The 27,184-nt window shown below is 39.8% G+C and overlaps 1 pseudogene; it reads right to left on the bottom strand.

Annotated features, from left to right (window-relative positions):
• Positions 1-81: 81 nt before the first annotated feature.
• LOC132111553 (reticulon-4-interacting protein 1 homolog, mitochondrial-like) lies at positions 82-14,280 on the bottom strand (annotated as a pseudogene).
• Positions 14,281-27,184: the final 12,904 nt, after the last annotated feature.

The following is a 27,184-nucleotide window of genomic DNA, read 5'->3' on the forward strand; positions in this document are numbered from 1 at the left end:
ATATGTAAAATAGTAATATGTTTTAAAGAATGAACAGGGCTTGCCTACTGATTTTATAATGCAAAATAAAGACACTAGCCATTAGACAAATGTTTTTAATTCATCAGACACTGAAAAATGTGCCACCATAGGTATATTTTTGGTTGCTGTAGTTACTCTTTTTGGTCCTCGATGGAGACTACAGTTTTGCCACGAGCATGACCCTGCTCTACTTTCTGAAAGGCCTGAGGCACCAGAGCAAAAGAGAACACTTCCTCCACCACGGGACGGACCTACAACGACACAACAACACACAAATATAAGAAGTGAAATTGAACATCCTGAGAGGACTTGAATAATGCCTGCAGTTTAACGTGATGATGACTGATCTGTGTCACGTTAATCTCATCCAAATCCACTGAATATAAATTGTTAAAGTGCGCCTGTAATGCATTAGGTGGTGTTCGAGTGGTGGGGGTGTCAAGTGGGTGTATACTATGTTAGCTGTGGGTTTAGTAGTGTGGTGTTGTGGTTAAAACTCGGAGCTAGTAAACAAGAAACTGCTGGTATGACCCACACAAGAACCAAGCTACGAGTCGTCGATTTGCTTTATACCTGTAAAGATGAGGTTTCAAGTCACCTTTGTGGTAAATGTACTGTTGTCTTCATGAAACATATGATGTGCTGAACTGATTTATTTCATTCCTTATCAGAGGTCAATATATTATAATCTGAATGTCTACAATCTGAAGCATTAATAACACTAATATGAACAAAATAAATACTTTAGACTTCCAACGTGGTTAGGAGTTACTAAATAGACCAGAAGTCTGGCCAAACACTGTTCTAAAATATTGAAGATTTTAGTATCATGTATATCTTCTTAAAACACTCATTAACCACAGTCCTATAGTTAAGAGCGGAAACATAAACATAGTTGGTAAGCAAACACAGCACTTACAAGCACAGCAGCACACTGCTTTAAAGGAAATAAGATGAGACACATTTCCTGCCTGCTGCACTGCTGTGATGTTTCTGTAAATGTTTTTCTGCTTACCAATATGGAAAAGCTCCCTTAAATGCTACTTGACATTAAACCATAGAAACAGAAATAATCAAACAATATAGTACTTAAACTTTTTCATATGGTTTCTTTCTTTTCTATAATGTCTGACATTAAATTCACTAAAATCTCAGCTCCAGAACAACTCTTTCAGTGAAATGTTTTTCTTGTGCATACAGTACGTCTGTTATCTGCAACACCTGATGTTTATCATATGGTTAGTTACACTTCACACTGTTTTTCCCACCATGAAGCTGATGCACCGTCATAACACGAGTTCATAATGACTGTTCTGTCTTGTTTCTGTGTTCAAATACATGTGGAAGTGTGATCACAGACATTTTGTATTGCTGGTTGTAACGATATCAACCTTCATATTCATCCGGAAGAAGGAGGCGGGAACCGGCGGACAATCAAAAACATTTTAATAACAAAATAAACACAAAACAGCGCACCAGCCCCTCACGGACGACTGGTGCGCATAAAATAAAAACCAAAACACAACTAAAAGCCCAGGCCTGGTCCTCTCTCGTCCTTCACTGTCGTCGCTCCAGTTTTATATCCTTCCATCTCCTCCATGGGCCTCGAGACCGGTGGGACGAACAGGTGTAGTTCATCTCCAATCACTCCCCCGGCCTCGCTCCCATGTACCTCGGCCCCGCCCCACTCGTCACATACCCCCATCGCCCCTCGCAGGCCGGGGGGTACTCCCGAGACTGCGCTCTACTCCCCCCCCCCCCTCCCTCCGGGGGGGCCGCTCCCGGGGACCTGCGGGAACCTGGGGGTAGGACAGGCGAGGCGAGAGAAAAGGAGATGGAAGGAGGAGCGACAGAGACGAGAGAGGGGAGAGAGGAAAAAAAAAAAAAAAAAAATTCCGGTTCCCAGACGCACCGCTGCTCGGCCCTCCACCAGCTGGGTGATCTCCTCCGCGGTGCCTGGCGGTGGCACTGGACGGCCCTCGGTGGACGGCACGACACTCCTCCGCCGCCCGGTGGACGGCGACGGCTCCTCCGGTTTTGGGCAGCCGGCAGGAGTCCCCCGTTCCCTGCTCCTCCCCGTTCCGGCGGATGGCAGCAGGCTCCGGCCACCTGGCGAACGGCGCCGACTCCTCCGCTCCCTCACGGACGGCAGCCGTCTCTCCACATCGTGGGCGGCCGGTAGCGAGCTCGCCCGTCCCCGGCAACTCGCTCCAGCCCACCGCCTCGAGCGTCCATGGCGGCACACTCCTCGCCAGCTCGTTGGCACCGCGGATTCACCACAGCGGCGAGGGATCTTCAGCAGCGCGTCCCTCCTTCTCCCGGGCTTCGGCACCACTGTAACGATATCAACCTTCATATTCATCCGGAAGAAGGAGGCGGGAACCGGCGGACAATCAAAAACATTTTAATAACAAAATAAACACAAAACAGCGCACCAGCCCCTCACGGACGACTGGTGCGCATAAAATAAAAACCAAAACACAACTAAAAGCCCAGGCCTGGTCCTCTCTCGTCCTTCACTGTCGTCGCTCCAGTTTTATATCCTTCCATCTCCTCCATGGGCCTCGAGACCGGTGGGACGAACAGGTGTAGTTCATCTCCAATCACTCCCCCGGCCTCGCTCCCATGTCCCTCGGCCCCGCCCCACTCGTCACACTGGTAAAGATAAGATGTCGTTCTGTTTTGATAAGGAGACATTTTTCTTCCTGCGAGATTCTGCAGGGGAAAATAGATAGACTGATGTAAATCACTGTCCGTGTGAACAACCCAAACTACAAAAACTGAGAATCATGACAGATCGAAGAGACATGTCAGACACACACAGGCTTCTGTACCTTTCCAGCATCAACCATCTCACTGATCTCGTCCAGCGTAGGCCCGCTAGGAGCAAAGAAACCCCAGCGATAGTGCACTCCTTTCCTGAGGTGCTGAGAAAGAGAGAGTTAGTACTCAAAAGACTTCTACTTCCCTGACAAAATAATGAAACGGTATCAGGTGATGAGGTTTAGGTTCCTGACCCTTCTTCCTTTTTTTCCATTCTACCTTCACCCATTCAGGATCAGTATATACACTCATTAAATCACTAGATCAATGTAGATCAAATATAAAATACAACTACACAATTAGGGAATGTAAAAAGACAATAAAAATAAAGTTAAATAAAGCACTGCAGGGCACATGGCAGATCTGTGAAAACCAGTGAAGGGAACAAACTGCAGATAAAAATATTTTTAGTGCAAAAAAACCCTTATTCAATCTGATTAAAGTGTGATAATGAAATGTTCAGCCATTTACTGGGTCAGTATGTTAAAATGGCACCAGGAATTCATAATCTAATTAAAATGTGGAAAGTTTAAGGATTTTGCTACGCATTTACATCATATATACATGTGCAAAATGTAAATGTTTGTACTGTACTAGCTACTATAAATACAATTTGTCAATTTAAAGCAGCACTATCTAACTTTTGGCGCTCTAGTGGTTAATAAACAGAACTGCACGAATCCCGCGGAAGAACATTCTAACCTGAACCACTTCTCTAAGTTTCCTTCTATTGCGATTCACGTAGGTATGTGTTATTCCGCAGTGGTGACGACCATAGACAGTATAAAACATCTAGGTTACGTATGTAACCACGGTTCCCTGAATAGGGAACGAGATGCTGCGGTGACGTCACCGGCTATGGGAACACCCCTTGATGTGACGAATGTCTGAAGCCCTATACCATCCCGCCAATCCTATTGGCCAAATAGCGCTTGCACCGCCCTACGCATGCGTACGCATCGTATACCTGAGTGCCGTGCGCTATTTCACTCAGATTTCATGAACTGAAGAAATGCTATCAAGGTACGGAGCGGCCGGGACCGCAGCATCTCGTTCCCTATTCAGGGAACCGTGGTTACATACGTAACCGAGATGTTCCCTTTCATAGGTCACTTCGATGCTGCGGTGACGTCACCGGCTATGGGAACGCTATACCATAACGCCTGACGGTTAGTTGGGATTTATTAGTACCTGATAGTTGGGATCCAAGGAAAGCATCTGCTCAAGCGGAGAGAACCTGGGAGCCAAAAGCCATCCTCACATCCAGACTGTAAATCTTGACAAAAGTGCTCAGTGAGGAACATCCTGCCGCAGCACAGACATCACATAGAAGAACCATTGAGAAAGCTTGTGATGAAACCACTGCTCTCGTGGTATAAGCTCTAAATCCTAAGGGCGAAGCGAGTCCGCGGGTCTCATAGGCTAAAGATATAGTCTCCATCAGCCAATGTGCTCTGCTTTGTGACAGCATGGCCTCTATTTTGTGTCCTAACAGACAAAGCTGGTTGGACTCACGCCATGGAGCTGTTCAGTCAACATAAGTCTTCAGCGCTCTAACAGAGCAAAGACTCAGATCTCCTGACCCCACCTCTGCAGGGGGTAAAGCCTCCAAGACCACTTGTTGAAAGTGAAAGGGTTCGAAGCGACCTAGGGACATAATTAGGCCTCGGTCGCAGCAATGCTTCCACAGAGCCTGGTGCAAAATCCATGCACGAGGGCAAAACAGAAAAAGCCTGTAAATCCCCAACTCTCTTGAGGAAGGATAAAGCCACAAGAAGAACTGTCTTTAAGTCAGGATTTTATCCGGTATAGTTTCAAAGGGCTAACGAATGCCCTGATAAACCTTGCAACACAATGGATAAATCCCATGAAGGAACTCGCACAGGGCGGAAAGGCCTCAGCCGTCGCACGACTTGTATAAAACGAGAGACCAGCGGATGACGGCCCACTGAAGCACCATCTATATATATATATACATATATTATATATATATATATATATATATATATATATATATATATATATATATATATATATATATATATATATATATATACGTGGTTAGCTGAAATGGCTGCAACGTAAACTTTCAGAGTGGCTGGCGTTACTCCATAGAGAAACGGTCTTGAAGGAACTCCAGTACTGAAGCCACTGGGCAGTAAACCGGATCCAATTACGAATTCCACACCAGGTCGTAAACAGTTTCCATTTGAAAGCATATAAGCGTCTCGTAGAAGCTGCCCTAGAATTCATTATAGTCTTGGTGGTTTCAACAGAAAGACCGGGACATATTAACTCACTCCGCTCAGAGGCCACGCCCACAGCTTCCATAGATCTGGCCTTGGTGCCAAATCATTCCCTTTTGCTCGCGATAGTAAGTCCTGTCTGAGGGGAATCTCCATGGAGAGCCCGCTAACAGACTGACCAGGTTTGCAAACCACGGCTGTGTGGGCCACCACGGAGCTACCAGCAGCAGCTGCTCCACTCTGTCCAGCCGAATCCTTTTGGATAACACCGCTGGAATTAACGAATCGGAGAAAAGCATACAAGCTGGTTCTGGCCCAATTGTGAGCTAACGCATCCAAGCCCAGGGGCGATGGAGGGCATAAGGAGAATCACAGCGGGCAATGCGTAGTCATGCTCGACGCGAATAAGTCCACTCTTGCTTCTCCAAATATTTGCCATAAAAGGCTCACCATTTGGGGGTGCAACCTCCATTCCCCCTTTTTCATTTTATTTTTTTTTTGCTCCAGAGTCTGTCTGGATAGCAAATCCACTCCGAAATTCAAACGTCCGGGTACATGAAACTGCTCTGATCGACAGAAATCTGTTCTGAGACCAAAGAATAATATTTCTCGCCAGCCTGCGAGAGCGTAATCCTCCTTGATAATACAGATACGACACAACCACTGTGTTGTCTGATCTGAGTAGAACATGACGGCCGATCAGCAGATTCGAGAAATACTGGAGAGCTAGAAAAACCGCCAGTAATTCCAACCTGTTTATATGCCAACTGCGTTGTGTCACCGTCCATACTCCGTGAGCTGAGCGCCCTTGACAAACAGCTCCCCAACTGGTCAAAGACGCATCCGTCGTGACAGTCTCTCTGGAAGCACAAATCCCCAGCCGAACTCCAGCTAGAAGGAATTCGGTTGACATCCATTGTCTAATTGACATAACACACCTCCGTGTCACCGAAATCGTCCGATGCGGAAGACAACGGGGTGAAATGTTCTGGCTTGTCGTGAAAGGGTGCATATGAAGTAAGCCCAGACGGATTACAGGGGATGCCGCTGCCATTAGACCTAAAAGTCTGTGACCCACTTTGAAGTGACGTACACATGACGCGAGAGACTGAGCGCGCGAGAGAGATAGTCTTGCTGTCATCGCGCGAGAGTCAAGTTTATTCCAGAAGGTTATCTGCTGAGAGGGAATTTAAAGCACTCTTCTAGAAATTCGTGCATGAGCCCATGCTGTTTAGATGATTCAGCACAAGATCCCGATGGGAGTGTGCTTGAGTCTGCGATTGTGCTTAACACCAGCCAATCGTCCAAGCAATTCAATACACGAACGCCCTGGAGCCGCAACAGGGCTAGAATTGCGTCCATGCGTTTCGAAAATACTCGATGAGCCAAGGCTAAGCCGAAAGAAGAACTGAATGGTGTATCCGTGACGAATTGTGCGTAACACCCATAGTGAAAATGCCGGGCAAGCGCTACCTTGCGGCCCATAGAACGTAGTGGTTTCAAAGCCTCCGCCTGCAGCGTTTCCACATGCATTAACATCCGAGCACGGAAAGCTCACAGCGTCCGTAAGCAAGGAAAGCGCATGTGTAAAAGTCACTACGTTTCGTTGTGTCTAATCCTGAAGCGTATCCGTGGCAGAATTAAATTCAACAAAATGAATACCGGGCAACGCCTCTAGCGTGATTACAGCAGCTGTGTGAGCCGTCATAAACAGGCTGTCTTAGTCAGCCTCTTGTGCCGTCCCTGAACTCTGAAGGCTGGATTGTGCAGAGTGTCTGAGGGGGCGCTCAAGTGATAGCTCGATCCAATGATGCTGCGAGGCAGTCAGTGTTAGAGCGTGGAGACTGCAGTGAGAGGGTTGGATGTGCATTAGCGGTCCAACAGCGCTCTCTAATGGAGGCACAGTCCCTGGCGAACAGGAAGGAAGCGCATGCGTCAAAGTTGCTGCGTTTCGTTGTGTATAATCCTGAAGCGTATCCACGGCAGGATTTAATCCAACAAGATAAACATCGGGCCACGCCGCTAGCGAGAACGCGGCAGCTGTGTGAGCCGTTCATAAACTGGTCGTCTTTGTCAGACTCTTGTGCCGTCCCTCAGACTCTGAAGGCTGGATTGTGCAGAGTGTCTGAGGGGGCGCTCAAGTGATAGCTCAATCCAATGATCCTCGAGGTGCCTTTGCTGCGAGACAGTCAATGTTAGAGTGTGGGGACTGCAGTGAGAGGGTTGGATGTGCATTAGCAGTCCAACAGCACTCTCTAGTGGAGGGCACAGTCCCTGGCGAACAGGAAGGGAAGCGCATGCGTCAAAGTCGCTGCGTTTCATTGTGTATAATCCTGAAGCGTATCCACGGCAGGATTTAATCCCACAAGATAAACATCGGGCCACGCCGCTGCTGATTAACACGCTCGAGTGGGGGAGAGCGAGCAAGTGGAAAAACTCCAGTGCATCACTGTATTCATAGTCAAGCCGCACATATCGCCCCAAACCACCACCTCGTGCGCGGCCTCAGCGACCGCAGAAGCGAAACGGTGGGGGTTAGACGAGAGGGGACTTATAGAATTACACTCCAGAGCGCGGATTCTTTTTAATTTATTTTTTTTTACTGTAGCCGTAGGCTATCACGGAGAGAACGCTGCTAACGAACCTCTCATGAGCGCCTCCTCGTGATAAACCCATTATACGGCTCTTACCTTTCGTTGACTCATCGCGTCCGCGAAGAGGAGTTACACACTGCTGGAAGAAAAAACCCGCTGAGAACGCGAGATGGTTTCCATAAGGCACAGATGATTCGCTTCCCTGAAGGAATGAAATCTGAGCGAAATAGCGCTCAGGTATACGATGCGTACGCATGCGTAGGGCGATGCCAAGGTCAAGGTCAAATTTATTTCTATAGCACCTTAAAACAACATGAATGTTGACCAAAGTGCTTCACAATCTCAACACAGATGCACATACAGTTAAAACATAGCATATCAAATACTTCAAACCAAAAACACATAAAAGATAAAAATAAAAATAAGGACAAAAGCCTAGTAATGACACAAAAATGTGCAAATTACATGATCATTTAAAAAATGCATACAGCTTTTAGACGCATTTTAATATGCTTGTGCAAAAAGGTACGTTTTAATCGATGTTTTAAACACTTTTAATGTAGGGGAAGCTCTAATTGATAGTGGAAGTGTATTCCATAGTTTTGGAGCGTAAACTGAGAAAGACCTATCACCCTTTGTTTTCAGACGGGTTTTTGGAACGTTTAATAATAACTTAGATGACGATCTAAGTGATCTCTGAGGAGAATATGAACTTAAAAGTTCAGATATATAACTAGGGGCGAGTCCATTTAGAGCTTTAAACACATAAGTTAAAACCTTAAAATCAATTCTCTGTTTAACAGGGAGCCAATGAAGAGAGGCCTGGATAGGTGCAATATGTTCCCTCTTTTTTGTCCCAGTAAGGAACCGAGCTGCAGCGTTTTGGACAATCTGCAATCGTGAAATCGATGATTGACTAATTCCAGCATACAGTGCATTACAATAATCGAGTCTTGTGGATATCAGAGCATGAATTACTATCTCTAAATCATTAAAAGTCAGAATATGCTTCAACTTACGAAGACACTTTAGTTGATAAAAGCTGGCCCTAACTACAGAATTTATTTGTTTGTCAAACTTCATCTCACAGTCAAAAATGACCCCTAGGTTTTTAACATAAGAGTTACTTTTTAACTGCGAATTGTTTAAAAAAGCACTGTATTTGTTAATTTGGGTTTTGGAGCCAAACAGGATAACCTCCGTTTTATTTTCATTTAATTGGAGAAAGTTCTTGTCCATCCATTCTCTAACATCCTTTAAACAAGCTAATAGGAAAGAAGCAGATTCATTTCCAAAATCTAGTAATAAATAGAGTTGAATATCATCTGCATAGATGTGATAGTTGATTTTATGATGCTCAAAAATCAAGCGCAATGGAAGCATGTAAAGAGAGAAGAGAATTGGACCCAGGATGGAGCCCTGAGGCACCCCACAAGCTATTGGTGCTGTGGACGAAGAAAACTCTCCAATTTCAACAGATAAGCTCCTATTTAAAAGATAAGACTCAAACCACTGCAATGCATTGTCACGAATGCCGACCTCATAATTTAATGTCTGCAACAGAATAGAATGGTCCACAGTGTCGAAAGCTGCGCTTAAGTCTAACAAAACAAGGACTGCACAGTTGCCAGAGTCGACTGAAATCAAAATATCGTTAGTCACTCTAAGTAAGGCAGATTCAGTACTGTGTTTAGCTTTGAAAGCAGACTGAAAAGGATCTGAGATGTTATTTACAGTTAAGTACAGCCAAGCGCTATTTGGCCAATAGGATTAGCATGGTATAGGGCTTCAGACATTCGTCACACCGAGGGGTGTTCCCATAGCCGGTGAAGTCACCGCAGCATCGAAGTGACCTATGAAAGGGAAACTGTAACGTCCCGATCGGGCTACAACAGTCCAAACATAAGCACTTATTATCAGTTTACTGTAGTGGTTCGGGATAAGACAAAAACCTGGTTTTGAAGATGAAATCATGATGTACTCGCTCATTATATATATTTGGCAAATTTTGAGTACAGAAAAAGTTACATAGTGCAGTATGAGTGCAGCTTTAATGTCAGAAAAAAAGGTGTGGATTTCCTGCTAAAACATCAAACAACTGAAAAAAGTGATCTGGCAAACTACCAAAGAACATTTAAAAAAAAGAGAAGAAAAAAAAACCTTTACAGTGCAGTGCACAAAGAGGGTCAGTAAGTTTAAGTTTTTTTTGTTTTTGTTTTTTTTTGAAAGAATACTTTTATTCAACAGGGATGCATTAAATTGATCAATGGAAACTGTAAAGATATGTATAATGTTACAAAAACGATTTAGATTTTAAACCAATGCTGTTCAATGCTGTATCACGGATTCCACAAAAATATTAGGCAGCACTTTTTTCAACACTAATAATAATAAGAAATGTTTCTTGAGCACCAAATCACCAAATTGATAATTATGCTGAAATTTCAGCTTTGCCATCACAAACATTAATTACATATTTAAATATTTGTAAATAGAAAATGATTGATAATAATAATAAACTTTATTTTATAAAGCGCCTTTAAAAGCAGCTTCTTAAAGCGCTGAACACAATATAATCAATACAATAAAAAAAACTACAAAATCAACACGCAAATGCAAGTTTGAAAAATATTTATTATTTATTAACTGAGCATCCTTCAGTTCAAGTGAAGTTCATTTATTGTAATAATATTTCACAGTATTACTGTTCTTACTGTACTTTTGATCAAATACATGCAGCCTTGCTGAGCATAAGCAACTTCTTTCAAATACATAAATAAATCATACAAATCCCAAAATTTTGAACAGTATTGTGTAAACTCAGTATCATCCCTATTTTCAACCGCTTCTTGGGTCTGGCTTCTGATAATCAGACAGTAAAAATCAAGTTGAGGATGGGAGGAAGTCCTTCATTTACTTTCAGTTTATTTTGGTTTCTTTTTCCTGCAGCTTGGTGATATTATTAACAGAATCACTGAAGTGATTCATGCATGCTGCTAATACACCCACACAAGGTTGTGGCAGAAGAAACTCATTTATTCTTTCTCAACTCATGGAAGGAAAGTCCCTACCTTCAGCACTTTGCATCCTATGGTGACTCCAGACTGCATCATTCCACCTGCGAGGCCCAGTCGGTCTGTGTTGTGCAGGACTGGTGTTACTAGAGTAACATATTTAGCACCATTCCAGGGTTTCAGAAAATCCAGTGCCCATTTTTCACTTTCACCCCCAATATTATCTAAAATCAAATCAAACCTGAAAGAGAAATAGTGAAAGGGGAATAAACTCAAAGTCAATGTCAAGTAAAAAGAAAAAAAAAGTCACAAACTGCTCAAACACTAACTTTTGTAATGTCTGTAGTTGTTTTTCAACTGGTCCAGCAGTGTAGTCCACAACATCATCAGCACCCAGATCTCTCACCAGCCGCTCGGCATTCTGGGAACATGTTACAGTCACATGGGCGCCCCAGGCCTTTACCATCTGTAGAGAAGCAGAAAACTAGATTAAAAATGTCACATATACAGAGACATTACACACAGATGATTATGTTTGAATGCTCATTGAGGAGATGAAATAGAAAAAAGTGTGACTCCAACATTTTTGTAAAATGTTTAAGGAAAATGCTAAAACTATTTTTCAATCATTATTATCACCTGTAAAGCTAAGGTTCCCACTCCTCCTGATCCTCCCAGAATAAGAACACTGCATCAGGAAAGGATAGCTCTATTACAGTCAGTCTTAATTAACTCCACATCATCCATATGATTCATCCAAACTGCTAAAAATAAAGTAAGACTGATATAAAATCATCATTGTTGTGTTCAAGAAGTGTTGCTGAGATCACTATGTAGGCAAAAAAAGCAGAATTTCTTGCATAAAATGATATGATAAGAAGAATCTGCTACATAACGTAGCATATTTGTAAAATAAATGCTTCAGTCTGTTACTTAATGTTTTTTGTAATTATTTTGAGATGCCTAATCTAATTTTGATACATGCTAATTCAGTTAATAATTCAGTTAATACCACAATGACATAAGTAACGGAATCAGTTAGTGTCTGGAAATAAAACAAGAGAGAACAAGAGGAACAACAAGTAGTTTTAGTTTAAAGGGGTCATACGATATATTTCCATTATTTTTTACCACTTATAATGACATAAACTTCCCTTTCTCTGTTCCTTGGGATTAAATTGATTGCATTTCAAACATTTAAGAATGTGAAATGAAATACAGGAGTTAGGAATAATAGTATCAAATCAATGCTGCAGTGGATTTTTATTTTTGCTTTATTTTCACTTGATTCCACGCGATATCACCCCTTGAACTGAATGAACTAAACACCTGAACTGCTACTCGACTCAACAGGAACAACAGACAACATGGGACAATCACTGAAATAACTGCAAATCAGTACTTGCCGTTTCTGAGAAGAGTTGTCTTTGTTCAGGCCTCCAGTAGTGACGATGGCAGACCAGGCTGTTGCCACCGCATACGGGATGGATGCAGCTTCCACATGCCTCAGTGATTTGGGCTTATGTGACACCTGAATCACAGACATGAACATTAAACATCTAGACGTAGAGGCAATGAAACGGCATTAAGGACAACAGCTGTATTGTGCTCTTAATCTATATATGTGAATGATCCATGTGTAAAATGTTTCGTCTGTTTATCCTAAAGTGAAGTGACATTCAGCCAAGTATGGTGACCCATACTCAGAATTTGTGCTCTGCATTTAACCCATCCGAAGTGCACACACACAGAGCAGTGAACACACACACACACACACACACTGTGAGCACACACCCGGAGCAGTGGGCAGCCATTTATGCTGCGGCGCCCGGGGAGCAGTTGGGGGTTCGATGCCTTGCTCAAGGGCACCTTAGTCGTGGTATTGAGGATGGAGAGAGAACTGTACATGCACTCCCCCCACCCACAATTCCTGCCGGCCCGGGACTCGAACTCACAACCTTTCGATTGGGAGTCCGACTCTCTAACCATTAGGCCACGACTTCCCCCTACTACTCCTGTACTCATACTACAAAACATCTGAATATTACCTCATTGGCACTGAGAACTACAAACTCTGCCAGGCTGCCCTGCTTCCACGGAGGGATAGCGGCCCACACCTGAGAGAGAACAACAAGCAGACACTGGCCTCAATAACTGACGACTTATGGTCTAGGGTTATTAGTGTCCATTATATATATGTAGTTACAATGTTATATGGAATAATAGCTGAATTTGGCACCTGATCTCCTGGTTTAAAGTACTTCACATCTAGCCCACATTCCATGATCTCTCCGGATACATCACGCCCCAAGATTAGAGGAAACTCACTGCCTGACTGCTTCATGTTCAGTCGGTCACGTTTCATGGCCATAGCAGCTGCTCCATAACCACCTACAAGAAAGATCAAAGAAAGACCCAAGTATACTGTAAACTCCTACCAAAAATGTTTTAAAATATTCAATGTATATAAAAAAAATGCATGCTCTTTTGTAAGCATTTACGGCATTAAAGACCAGGTAAGGCCGGTCCTAACATGCCTTGTGACTCTTGATTCTTACACAATAACACAATAACACAATCAAGTGGTTTGTTTTTACATGACTTAGCATAAAGGCAAACTGGTGCAAAGGTAGGTTCACGCTGTATATTTAAGGAGGGTTTGTAAAGATTCTCTGATTTTGATCAGTAGTAAAGATATGTGATATTTGAGATTTTTTATTTTTTTTTAATAACTACACTTTGCACATGTCCTCTCAAAAAGACTTCAGGATGAGGTTTAGTACTTTTAGGAAAACTTGGTTCTGATTGGTTATTATATTGTATATTGTTCAACAGATGTAAAAATTAAACCGAAAAAAGAAATAAAATATAACAAATAATATATATATATATATATGAAAAATACTGGCGCTTAAACTAAAATTAAAAATATAAAATAATCGAAATAGTACATAAATAAGCTTCACTAATTACAGTTCATAATGACTAGGCAAATTATGACTGCATGACAGTTTCTTTATGGAATATGGCCTTATGTCATTCACTGTCGTAGATTTTTTTAACCATGTAAGATTCCTACATTCATTATTTCTGCCACAAGATAAATGAAACATATAAACACAGTGATATGAGTGATTTGGGCGGAACGCCTGTCACTGTCACTTTACCTCTCATACTGATGTCGAGGATGATTTAAACCCGCAGCGTGCACCTTCACGGTCACTTCATTGGGATAATTGATGATCGGAAGAGCCGCGTTCTTGGTGAACCTCAACACCTCGTTTTTCCCGTATTTGTCGATGACCCATGCGGGCATTACATTCCTGATGGAGGCTGAGAAACTGAAGCGTCCTCAGAGAGCACACCAACCACCTTCTACACATAAACATGACTGATCAGTCTAAAACACTCCAAAGCTCTTCTCCTGAGAATCTCTCACGGTGTCATAAACCCGTCATTAGTTATAAATAAAACACCTAACTGCTTTATACCATCAGGTTCAGCGAAAACGCATCTCGTGCCCTGCAAAAGTCAAAACAAACCAGTGAACTTTCACACGACTGACTGAACCAATCAGAAAGCAGAGACGATAGGACGTCAACGGGAAGTGTCATGTCAGCCTCCGGCTAACCAAAAATGTAACTAAAGGTTCACCGCAATGTTTTTCTTGGCACCGTGTTTAGGCTGGGATAACAGTTAGATCAGCCTAAACGTTTTTTAGCAGACTATAATGGATATTTTAATCTAATATCTAGACACGTGGTTTAAAATTACATTAACACAAGACTGAAACATAAGTTCAGGAGGTAGCAGTGGCATCTCTCAGCAGCTTCCTGTGAATGTTACGCAAGCTATATTTAATATCCAATATATGCTTGGACTTTTGCTTCAATACAAGCGTGCTCATAAAGCTTAATTCATATATTTGAGCAGGTGCTCTAAGATGAAGGTACAGGAATAATCCTTTATATATCTGAAACGAAATATCATATAATTCAATATTTTTAGCATTATTTTAAGAACAGATGTAGATATACAGTAACACATTTCACATTTTGGTCCTTGTGAGCATTTATTAGTGTATAATTAAACAATGTATTTGCTTAGCAATGTAGTGCTCTACATTTGATTAATAGGTGTTCATGTGCACACCTTGAGTTATGTACTGTATGTAAAAAAACCTTATTACATGAGGCTTCAGATAATATTACATACATCTGGTCTGTTCTTTTCTTTTAGAGCTTTGGGATCTGATACAGGAGGTTCTACACAAAACCCTAGTTCTCTCTGTGGGGTTGTGGCTCTGAAACACACTTACGGCCTGCTCTCCACTGGGATTGCTCAGTGTGGCTAACAGCTGAATGGTGTAGGCTGGTGATGCAATGATTCAAACTAGCATTGTTTTAAAAGCAGGACAAATTATCTTACCATATGTCCAAAATGTTATGTTTAGATAATGAGAGTGAAAATCGATTTTACGTCAATATACGGGTGCATCTCCAAAAATGTGAATATCATGGAAAAGCTCTTTATTTTTTGTAATTTAATTCAAAAAGCAAACTTTCTTATATTCTAGATTCATTGCACACAAACTGAAATATAGCTAAAGATTTTTGGTTTAATTCTGATGGTTATGACTTACAGCTTAGGAAAATTTAAAATTCAGTATCCCAAAAAATGTATAATATTTTCTCAAAGATTAATTCTAACGGATGTTTATTTATGTACTCAGTACTTGGTTGGGGCTCCTTTTGCATGAATTACTGCTTCAATGTGGCGTGGCATGGAGGCGATCAGCCTGTGGCACTGCTGAGGCGTTATTGAAGCCCAGGTTGCAGCTCCTCTGTATTGTTTGTCAGATGTTACTTCTCTTCTTCTCAATAGATTCTCTGTGAGGTTCAGGTCAGGTGAGTTGGCTGGGCAATCAAGCACATTAATATCATGGTCATCAAACTACTTGGAAGTGGTTTTGGCACTGTGGTTAGGTGCTAAGTTCTGCTGCAAAATGAAATCAGCATCTCCATAAAACTTTCGAGCAGATGGAAGCATATAGTGTTCAAAATCTCCTGCTAGATGGCTGCATTAACTTTGGACTTCATAAAACACAATGGACACTTAGATGGCTGCATTGACTTTGGATTCTGTGCCTCTCCAGTCTTCCTCCAGACTCCAAACCTTGATTTCAAAATGAAATGCTAAATTTACTTTCATCTGAAAAGAGGACTGCGGACCACTGAGCAACAGTCTAGTTATTTTTCTCCTCACCTGAGGTGAGATGTTTCTGACGTTTTCTCTGGTTCAGGAGTGGCTTGGTTCTAGGAATGTGACAGCTGTAGCCCTTTTCCTGAAGACGTCTGGTTGTGGTGACTCTTGATGTGCTTCACTCCACTCCTTTTGAAACTCTCCCAAGGTTTTTGGATCAGCTTTTCTTGACAATCTTCCCAAGGCTGTGGTCATCCCTGTTGCTTGTGCCCCTTTTCCTATAACACTTTTTCCTTCCAGTCAACTTTCTATGAATATATTTTGATACAGCACTCTGTGAACAGCCAGTCCTTTCAGCAATGACCTTCTATGGCTAACCCTCCTTGTGGAGGGTGTTGATGATTGTCTTCTTGCCATGTGTGTACAGTTTTTATTATAAACAATAGAAATCACTACACAAAGTCAGATCAAACTATAGTAAATATTTGTTTTGTCTGCCAAAAAGAAAATTCAATCACTTACACAGCAATTACAGTATTCCAAAGTATGAAGCTAAAGCTTTAGGGTTGCACTCTTTTGTATTGTATTTATTTATTTTTATAATTTTTTTGTTTTTGTTAACTAAAATATCATGATAAAATTTTATGATGATGCAAAGATTTTGGTGTAAAGTGAACTGTACATTGAAGTTGTGTGTTGTTACGCTGCTGAGTCTTGTTCTAATGGTAGTGTTACAGAGATCAGCGTTTCGAATCTTCACATTGCACTCCTTATCTTTCCAGAAACTATGAGCGTTACTTTGTGAAGGCTCAACAAAATACTCCGCTTAATTCTAAGAGGTGCATCCTTTGCATGTCCTTGAGGGCTCCTCTGGTTTACCTGTGCAAATGTGATTTGTATCACCTGATCTGAAAGGCCTCTATCACCTCCAAATCCGAGGCCATGGTCCTCAGTCGGAAAAGGGTGGCTTGCCCACTTCAGGTTGGTGGAGAGTTCCTGCCTCAAGTGGAGGAGTTTAAGTATCTTGGGGTCTTGTTCACGAGTGAGGGAAGGATGGAACGGGAGATTGACAGACGGATCGGTGCAGCTTCTGCAGTAATGCGGTCGATGTACCGGTCTGTCGTGGTGAAGAAAGAGCTGAGCCGCAAGGCGAAGCTCTCGATTTACCGGTCAATCTACGTTCCTACTCTCACCTATGGTCATGAGCTTTGGGTCATGACCGAAAGGACAAGATCCCGGATACAGGCGGCCGAAATGTGCTTTCTCCGCAGGGTGGCTGGGCGATCCCTTAGAGATAGGGTGAGAAGCTCAGTCACCCGGGAGGAGCTCAGAGTAGAGCCGCTGCTCCTCCACATCGAGAGGGGTCAGCTGAGGTGGCTCGGGCATCTGTTCCGGATGCCTCCTGGACGCCTTCCCGGGAAGGTGTTCCGGGCACATCCCACTGGGAGGAGACCCCGGGGGAGACCTAGGACACGCTGGAGAGACTATGTCTCCCGGCTGGCCTGGGAACGCCTCGGTGTCCCCCCAGAAGAGCTGGAGGAAGTGTCTAGGGAGAGGGAAGTCTGGGGTTCTCTGCTTAGACTGCTGCCCCCGCGACCCGGCCCCAGATAAGCGGTAGAAGATGGATGGATGGATGGATGATCTGAAAGGCCAAATAACCTTACTGATGTCAGTCGGGGAGTTTAGCATGGCAACAACAACCAAGAAGGGCATGAAACCTCCAGCTAAATGTGACCCTCTGAGAGTAGGGTCTTTTCCTGAAGCCGTATAAATGGATATTTATATTGATATGGATATGGATCAATGAACCGACCAGCAAAACAACACTTTTCTGATCATTTCTAAGACAAAATAAATCCTGCGTATGTGTATTTGAGATTCAGTGTATTTACAGTACATGATCTTCACACACAGGTTTGCCTGCTGTCATGGTACCAATAGCACTTTCAAACCGAGGCAGCTGACATTACAGGACTGGACCCTGTTGAAAGTAGCCCACTAGATGGAACAACAAGCCAACTTCCCAATGATCCATTTGTATGGAGAATCCAATGAGAGAAAGCTGGACCGATCGGTCAGAGAAAGGACACACACAAAAGGATCATATCGAAAATGCAAAGACTGAACATGTAGAGTTCAGAGGAAGTGAAACCAATTAGAGTTAAATTTGGTGTCTAGGTACATAAGTGAGAATGTGAGTGTAAATGCTGTATCAGCGCACACTGGATCTATATGAGACTGTCTCTATTAATTCTTCTTAATTTGATTAAAATACAACTTACATGTATTCTGCAGCATTGGCATAAGTGGAGTCACTGAGTTAAACTGAGTTATAAACTGTGATCTTGAAAATGACCTCCTGTAAACCTTACACCATAGTACAGTAGCAGATATTGTAAAAACATGAAAACAATTCAGTGAGGGAAAACTTGAATGAAGGTAATTGTAGTCTGAGAGATAGCTTGTAGATTTCAGAATCCACAGTTTGCATGACAAGCAGCGAAACTGCATTTGTTCTTTGCAGTTTAACCACGCTGTGAAAGTGCACACATCCTGTTTCTAACGTATGACAATAGCTTTTTACATCGGAAATGAACTTCAGTGATGTACAGAATATGGAGTCATTATTTATAGGTTATTTACTGAATAAAGAGAGCTGATGTCTTCCCATCAAAAGTCAGGTTGCAATTCATTATATATATATATATATGTGTATATATATATATATATATATATATATATATATATATATTATCATCTAATTCTGTTTTTCTTAAGATTCTTGTGTTAATTGTGTTGAAATCATTGATCACATTTTGAGTTATGGTTAATTTCGATCATAATAGTGTGTTGAGTTGTTCAGCACACAATCACAATCATGTTCAACACTGATAAACAATGTCTGTACACATGTGAAAGAAAATAAATTACATATATACCATGGGTTCAAGTTTAATATCTTTGGAGCTCTGTCACTTTTAAAAATGTTTACAGTTGTACCAGTATGAAAAGTTAATCTTTAAAATTAATGCAGTATATTATACGTACTGTATGTACAGTATACTGTTAAAAGATTTGGTCAAGATTTTTTTTACATTTTTGATATGCTTGCCAAGGTTGCATTACTTGATCAAAAACACAGTAAAAAAAAAAATAATAATATTGTTAAATATTATTACAATTTTAAATCACTGCTTTCCATTTTAATCTATATTAAAATGTAATTTATTCCTCTGATGGCAAAGCTGAATTTTTAGCAGCCCATACTCCAGTCTTCAGCCTCACGTGAGCCTTCAGAAATCATTCTAATATGCTGATTTTGGTGCTCAAGAAACTTTTAATCTTATTATCAAAGTTAAAATCAGTTGTGCTGCTTAATATTTTGTGGATCTGCCATTTCTGGCCGCTGCCTCTTATAATGTAACTGTTCTGAGTTTGAGAGGTGCATATGAAATCACACACAATCTTCACATAGCAGTCTAAAAACACCTGACCACAACACAAACACACACACACACACACACACTGGCACAATACTTGTTACAGTACAGGTTTCTCAAAAGACAAGTTAAGAATAATAATAATATAACTAATATACTTAATAAAGAGTAATTCATGAATCTCTTTAAATTATCTTCATATTCAAAACAGAAAACTATTCACCAAGAACCAGTGGTGGTGGTGGTGGGGGTGGGGGTATATTAATGTTGATGTAGATGTTATCATATTAATTTATTTTTGCACTCACTAGCATGTAGCGCAAACAGTTTAATTGTTTGTAGTATGGCATGCACTGTTATTTATACCAGTTAGTTCTCGCTGCCTTTTTCATTTCTCAAAGAGGCTCAAATTAGTAACTCACAACAGGCCAAAACAAAACCACATCCATCAGTGACATCAGGGTTTTTTTATATGACACTTCAGCGTGTCCTTCTGTTTTCTTTAGAACAGATGGTGATCAATTTATTTTTTAAACAATTAACGTCAGTAAGTGACGATGACCATGATGAGCCTAGGGAGGTTTTAGAGAGCATGAGCTCCTCTCCAGTAAAGGTACATTTATTTTCTCATGGGTGAAATACAGTTATTTTCAACAGGAATCTGTGTGATTGGAAGATTCAACAGAGGGTGAAAATGTTCTCCACACAGATTTTAGTCATTCTAATTTGTCGTATTGACCAATATAAAACTGCTTCTGTGTGGCCAGTGATCCATACCTTGTTATTCTAATAACATGGACCTTTATCAGTGGTAATGTTACTGCACCTTTAACACTATGTCTACACCAGGCATGTCTACGCAGTCTACGCAACGGCCATCTACACTATGCGTCATAGTGAATGTTCCAAATCCATTTGTTTTGTCATCAGATCTAAATTAAGTTTGCATATTGTGTTAGAAATAGAATAGGTGCTATGCAGCACATCTGCTGTAGACAGCATCATTGATTATATAATGGGTTATATTTGTTTTTACGTGTCCCATTCACACGAAGAACAGTTTCTAGAATTCACACCAAAGCACAGTAACATTCTGTTTATTCTGTTTATTCTGAAATTCTCAAGCTCTTTAAAGCACGATAGATTAGGAATTGTTGTTGATCAGCTTTTAACAATAACAAAAACAAACAAATGATATAATCTGTGCTGTTTACGTTACTGCTGTTTATTTTTTTAATTTTTTTTAGCACTTTGAGATTTTGTTGAAATAAAAAGTGCATTATAAATAAATTTATTATTTACTATTATTCTCATAGAATTAGGTAACATTACATTTATTGTCCTTGGTTTGAATAGGCCTTAACTGAGATGTTCTCTGACTGAGCTACAACAGTTTTCATTAACCATTCACTTCTTGTCAGAAATAGGGAGGTTATATAAATTAAGAGAGATATTTTTTTATTATCTACCAAAGTATTCATCTAAAGCTTTTGTTTTTAGATTTTTTAAGTTTGAACTTTTAGTATTTTCTATCATGCTTTTGTCATTTTTATTAGTTTTGTTCTTTTAAATATACATATACTGTAAAGCTTTATTTTTAGTTTTATTATAGCTTTATAAGGTCTTCATCTAACATTTATTTCAGCCGTTTTCAATTACTGAAATCGAATAAGTAGTTTTAGTTAACAATAACAACAGTAGATTCTATTAAAGGCTGTTTGTTTCAATATCAACTCTAAATGATCAGTTCAGGGGTCAAATACACTGCAAACCATCCCAGATCCTCAAATGTTTATAAGCAGATAAAAAAGGTATGATGTTTACTGTAAATATTCAACACGGCTGAACTGAGACATTCTGTTCCCCATCAGTTCGGCCCCTATGGGATCATTATGAGAAACAATACAGTCTTTTCTTGAAATGACCTAATTGAAACCATTTATTGACCAAACATTTGGCGAATGTCTGCATGTTCATTGAGAGGCCTGCTGTTAGCCCTGGAGGGTTAAGTGTCCAATTAATATGAAGAGATAAATGCAGTTTCTCGCAAACACACTCCTAAAATAAATTAACCAAGTTCCCTGTTCGAGTTTCGGGTGAACTGACCGCTTATACCACTCTAATGTAGTCTAACATCAGAGGGACAAAAACATCAGCATCTCAAAAGTGACCTTACACACTGTTTAAGGTAACCTGTTATGAAGAAGTACTAAAAATATTTTTTTTTCAAGAAATCACTATTTTAGTCTTTCTACTTTGGTTTATTCAGTGTGTTTATGCATCATTACTTAAATTACTCTTTAATACAGAAACTTTTATAAGATTGCAAGCCAGCTTCTAATGAGCTTAAAGGAACACACCACTTTTTTGCAAATAGGCTCATTTTTCAACTCCCCTGGAATTAAACATTTGGGTGCAGCAGGTGCAGTGATATTACGCAGCGCCTGAAAATAGTCCCCAGCAACTCTGCTATTGCTGCAACTACACAAACTATAGGGTCTATTTTCAGGCGCTGTGTAATATCACTGCGCTTGCTGCACCCATGATACAACTGCAAAGTTCAATGATCATTACACCGGAATGAGGGTATAGTTCCTACTGTAGGTATATTCAAGAGTCAATATTCAAGATTTTTATTTGTTACATACAGGATTAAATAGGGCATATATAACCAGCAATGAAATGTGAGTCAGGTCCGCTCCATGGACAGTGCAATTATTAAAGAATACAACACAGATGAAAATGTACATAAATATGGGTACGAAAGAATGAAATAAAAGTAAACAATAAAAATAAAAAATAAAAAAAATCTAAAAAAGTTGTATGCTGTAGAATTAAATATAGAATATAAAATAATGTGCATGAAAGTATACTGCAGTCTTAAATATTAAGATACACAGGAATGTACAAGAGGTGAATGTGCAAACAGGTTGACACTGTCACTATGTGAGGTGGAGAATGTTAAATATATTTTCCTGATTAATTCAATATTATGTGGAGATAAGTCGACATGTATATGCCTAGAAAAACGCAACTTTTCATTTTCTGTCCGTCTTAGTACATGATGTAACTACATAAGAGTCAAGTTTTCAAATGGAAAAATATTGAAACTCTTTGTTCATTTTTGAGTGAGACGCTATCGGTCTAATCAGATTCAATGATCTATGCTAAGCTAAGCTAAAAGTGCTGCCACCAGACCAGAGATCGGCTGAATGGATTCGAGAACGGTAAAACCCAAATGTTTAACTCTAGGGGAGTTGGAAAATGAGCCTATTTTTTTTAAAAAAGTGTAGTGTTTCTTTAAGTGTAATGGGATACAATAAGATGGAAGAGTTGTAGTTTGAAATAACAATGTTTCAATCTGGATAGAGAAAAAGAAATGTGAATGAAGTGAGTATAAATACAAAAGAAGACAGTGATGAAGAGAGAAACTGAATGAAAGGAAACATCTGTTCCAGAGATGGAGGATGTGGGGCAGCAGATAAAGAAAAAGTGCACACCCATGTGATGTGAACGTTTTTCTTTAATGTCAGATTAATTGAATCCTGAGCAATCAAACTGATTCTGATCCGAGAACATGTCTGAACGGAGGCCTGAGTCATTTTTTTATTGTACTGAGTGGTGTGAGAGCATGGGCTATTGTTATTTTATTCTGATCTAGTAGGCAGATATTGTAACCTGCTTGATTGTTTTTTAAAACTGAAAGACTGCACACATCCGTCTTCCTTCCTCTGAACACAGGTGTGCCAAATAAACTGCTTCAAAGCCAAATTCAATAATTATATTGACAATGTTAAAGGAATTAAAAAAGGTCCACTCCAGTGTAATACTACAATCTATGCGCATTAGTCAAAATCTGATAGAATATAGAATAGATAGAATGTCTGAACACATTTGAATTTGGATTAAAAAAAAACACACACACAACCATATAACATCATCCACTTTATTTTTGCATATAGAGACATTTTTAATTATTACAATTAATAGTTCATCACAATTAGAACAAAAATATATTGGAGGAGGTGGATTACAATGATCAGATTCGTAGTCTTTCACAAGATGTTGCGACTGACGAGTTCAATGGAAAGCAGGACTAAAACATAGCAAAGAGTCTAATGGTGTGCTTTTGTTGGGGTTTGGAGGACCCTTGGTACATTATACATATATTTTATAAAACAACAACAACAAAAAAAAAAAAAGTAAATGACTGTGAGTTGTTGTGGCACCTCCTCGTCAAGTTGTTCTTGTTGTGTCTTCTATCTTCAAGAATTTTGGAAAAGTTTGCTCTTCATGTCTTTGTTCCTCTTGGTCATCTAAACATTCTTCATCAGTTTAGGATCTACTGTGGATGAAGCCCAGGGTGGCTGCTGGGATCAGCAGGCACAGCGCAGTGGGCAGCGGACCCAGTCCTGCAGCACTGGAACTTTTATCATTTGAATTTACAGTAGAATTGGTGGTCTTTGTTGATTGGTCCTACACCAACATGAAAAAAATCAGAATAAATATGCAGAATATTTTATATTACTGTAATGTACACTGTTAAAAGTAGAAATGTGCAGCTGATCAGACTGTTAAATAATGTTTGCCGCTGTAACCTAGTTTAGTCAGGTTAATACAGCCATATTTAACATAATTTTTTTTTTTTTAATTATATCTACTTCATTTTGATGTTACCACAAAGCCCATTTTAGTTTTCCCGCCCGTTTTTTTTTTTTTAACAGTATATGTCAATTTAAAATTTATTTTAAGAAGCTGCTTGAAAATGCACTTTGTTGATGGTATTACTATTCTAGTAAGGTATATTGACACTTAAAATTAACAGACTCTATCATGTTAAGTAGAGAAGACAAAATCCACTCACGCTTCTGCATCTACATGGTATGCAAAGAATTGATGACACCTTTCTTATATAATAATAATTAATAATTATGTAACAAATGTATCTAAGGTTATTACAAATTAATTAACAAAATTACTAAAGAATAAATAAGAAAGATGGAAAATGCAAAATGCAAAAAAAAAAAAAAAAAAATCTTAAGGCAAGAGTGAAAGAAATGATGTTTACCGCATTAGATGAAAAGGGTAAGGTTATAATCAGAAGCCCAATGCACAATGCAAGTATTTTATTCATGATGATGCCTTCTTCTTCTTCTTCGTCCAGAGTGTTTTCTGTGCCCCAGAGAGTCTGTGCTCAGTGATGCAGGCGTGGTGTTTTATTCTCACAGTTACTGATGTGTGACGTGTGTAAACACCTGCCCATTGGTTTATAAAGTATCACATCCTCTTATCTGAGAAGATCTCTATATAAAAGCTATTTTTAATGTGAAATACACTACATTTTTGAATAAATTTCAATCTAAGGTAACCGTATTGTCTACTCTATTACCTTAATAAAACTATTATGAAACTCTCTTTTGTGTTACTTTGTTCGCTCTGTTGTTGGCATGAGAAAAAATATGGAGAATCTGATAATGCTAAATATACAGTATCTGTACTCATCTAATTCTTCAATAAAACCCATGGGGAAAACTATTATAAAGCTCTGATTATAAATCTTAGAAGAACAAATTTATACCAGTTTGACTTTAAAAACAAATGAGATACGAACATATACTGTACAATCATCTAATTTATTTGAGCATACAGACACATTCTGAGATGTGTCTGTGTATATTGTGTATATTGATCACATTTTAGTAAATGTAAAACTGTACACATCATGTCTATATAGAAATGGAAATTGGGCTGACATTTTAAATGCGTGATTACTGATTTAAATAAGGGAGTTCTTTGACCTGCTTAACCTCAATCATATACTGAGCATAGGAGAAACAAACTCTACCAAGAATACTTGCCATTGAGTAAGTGAGATCTAAAACAGGGACTTTGGAGCAAAACACGACAAAGAGCCCAGTGGTGTGTTCTGTGGCAGGACTCCGAGTGGCAGGTGTCTTTCAAGCTCACTAAAACAGGTGCAACCAAACAAATTTCTCTTGGAGAAATTCTCCAGACTTTACTCAATTTCATTAGTTCAAATTCATTACAAAAATGTGAGCTGTGAGTTCTATCTTCAGAATTTGTAGACGTTTGCTCTTTAGGTGAATGGCTGTCCATTTTACCACTGTCTCATTCTTGGAGATCAATGGCGAACGCTCTCCATCCATCAGTTTAGGATCTACTGTGGATGAAGCCCAGGGTGGCTGCAGGGATCAGCAGGTACAGTGTGGGGGGCACAGGACCCAATCCTAATTTGTGGAAGTAATGTCTCCAACTGTTGTCTTAGGAGAGTTATCCAACACCAAACATGAAGGCAAAGGAAAGTGCTCACATTTTACTGTGTCCATGTTACAGAGCAATTTCATAAAACTGGATCTATCAAGATGCATTTGATACCATATATTATTAACTATGCTTACTAAGTAAAGCATGTATGCAACAAATAAGTGCACAAATCATTTTCTATAAACCTAAGACTACAAATGAAAAAAATCATAGCACCTACCTGAGTTGAAAATGGTATGGTGATGATCAGCATCGCAAAACACAGTATCCAGACGTTATTCATTGTTATGCCTGTGTCGTCTTCTTCCAGAGAAGCTTTCTGCTGGACCAAGGGTCAGTGCTCAGGTGTGGGGCTGTCGGGCTACTTTTAAACCCAAAGTGACGTCAAAAACACCTGCCCGCCCATGAGGTAAGAGAGTAGGCTAATGATGAATTGTTAATATATTCAATTACCATTACAGGTTCTCTAACTTACTGAAGTAATATATTAAAGGTTATATGCTAAAGTTAGTCATAACCATAGCAAAAGTAGAGTATACTGCTCGAGCGCTTTCCGTTAAGATATCGTAAAGTAGGCTACATCGATAAAACCCATTACTTATCTCTATGCTATATGTTTACGTAGCTACCACGACTGAATAACAAAAGCTGTAGTGTTTTGTTTAAAGCGTATGTAGGAGAGCCACCTTCAGGTCGTGTTACGCGTGCATTTTTTTCTGTGAAATCTTTTTTGTTTATTCAGAATTAACATGATCATTGTACAATGTGTTTTCCTAAAGGAAACAGAATAACCTATAGAAAAGCACATGGAAAGATTTCCAATAGATATTTCTACTATCTCCAATGACAATGTCAATTTGACATAACCATATAATGTAAACATGTCATTTAGAACACAGAAGAACATTAGAACACCAAAGAACCATACATTCTGAAAGCTTTTTACCTTAGCACAGCACAGCTGCCAGCCTCTCATGAGGAGGCAAAACCATAAAAATCTCTCTATACATTGTGTCACATAGGGGGAGTGTTTTATCCATCTAATAAGGATGCATTTTCTTGTCACAAGTAATTTATCTATCCATTATGTAACCTTGTTGTATCCAGTGGCAGTGCCGTTGCCTTTCTTTTGGACCGCAGTCCCAAAAGAAAAAGACCGGGATCCATTTTCAGTTTTCAGAAAATAGTAAAATCTAGATACAAACTAATCATTTTATATTGTTAGTAATATTTTAAGATGAGAATTTACTGGACTGAAGAAACTTGTTTAAAATGTTTATATCAAATATGATACAACAGTATTTTTTTCCAATCTCCTTTGTATTGAATTATGTGTTTTGCCCTCATGAAAGACTTGATCTATAAACTAAACATTTCAAAGATTGTATAGATTTATACAGTTTAAATTGCTCTCATCGCTGCCTTCGAAGTCCTTAATAGACACCCACAGCGCCCTCTTGCGTTTCAAATCCTGACTCACAACATGAAAAAGGCGTTTTCGTTTATATGGATGGTTTGTTTGTTTTCAGCTTCCGTACCGTAGATGTGCATTGCTTTTA

The sequence above is a fragment of the Carassius carassius genome, chromosome 31 (assembly GCF_963082965.1).
Source record: "Carassius carassius chromosome 31, fCarCar2.1, whole genome shotgun sequence".
In the NCBI taxonomy this organism is placed as follows: domain Eukaryota; kingdom Metazoa; phylum Chordata; class Actinopteri; order Cypriniformes; family Cyprinidae; genus Carassius; species Carassius carassius.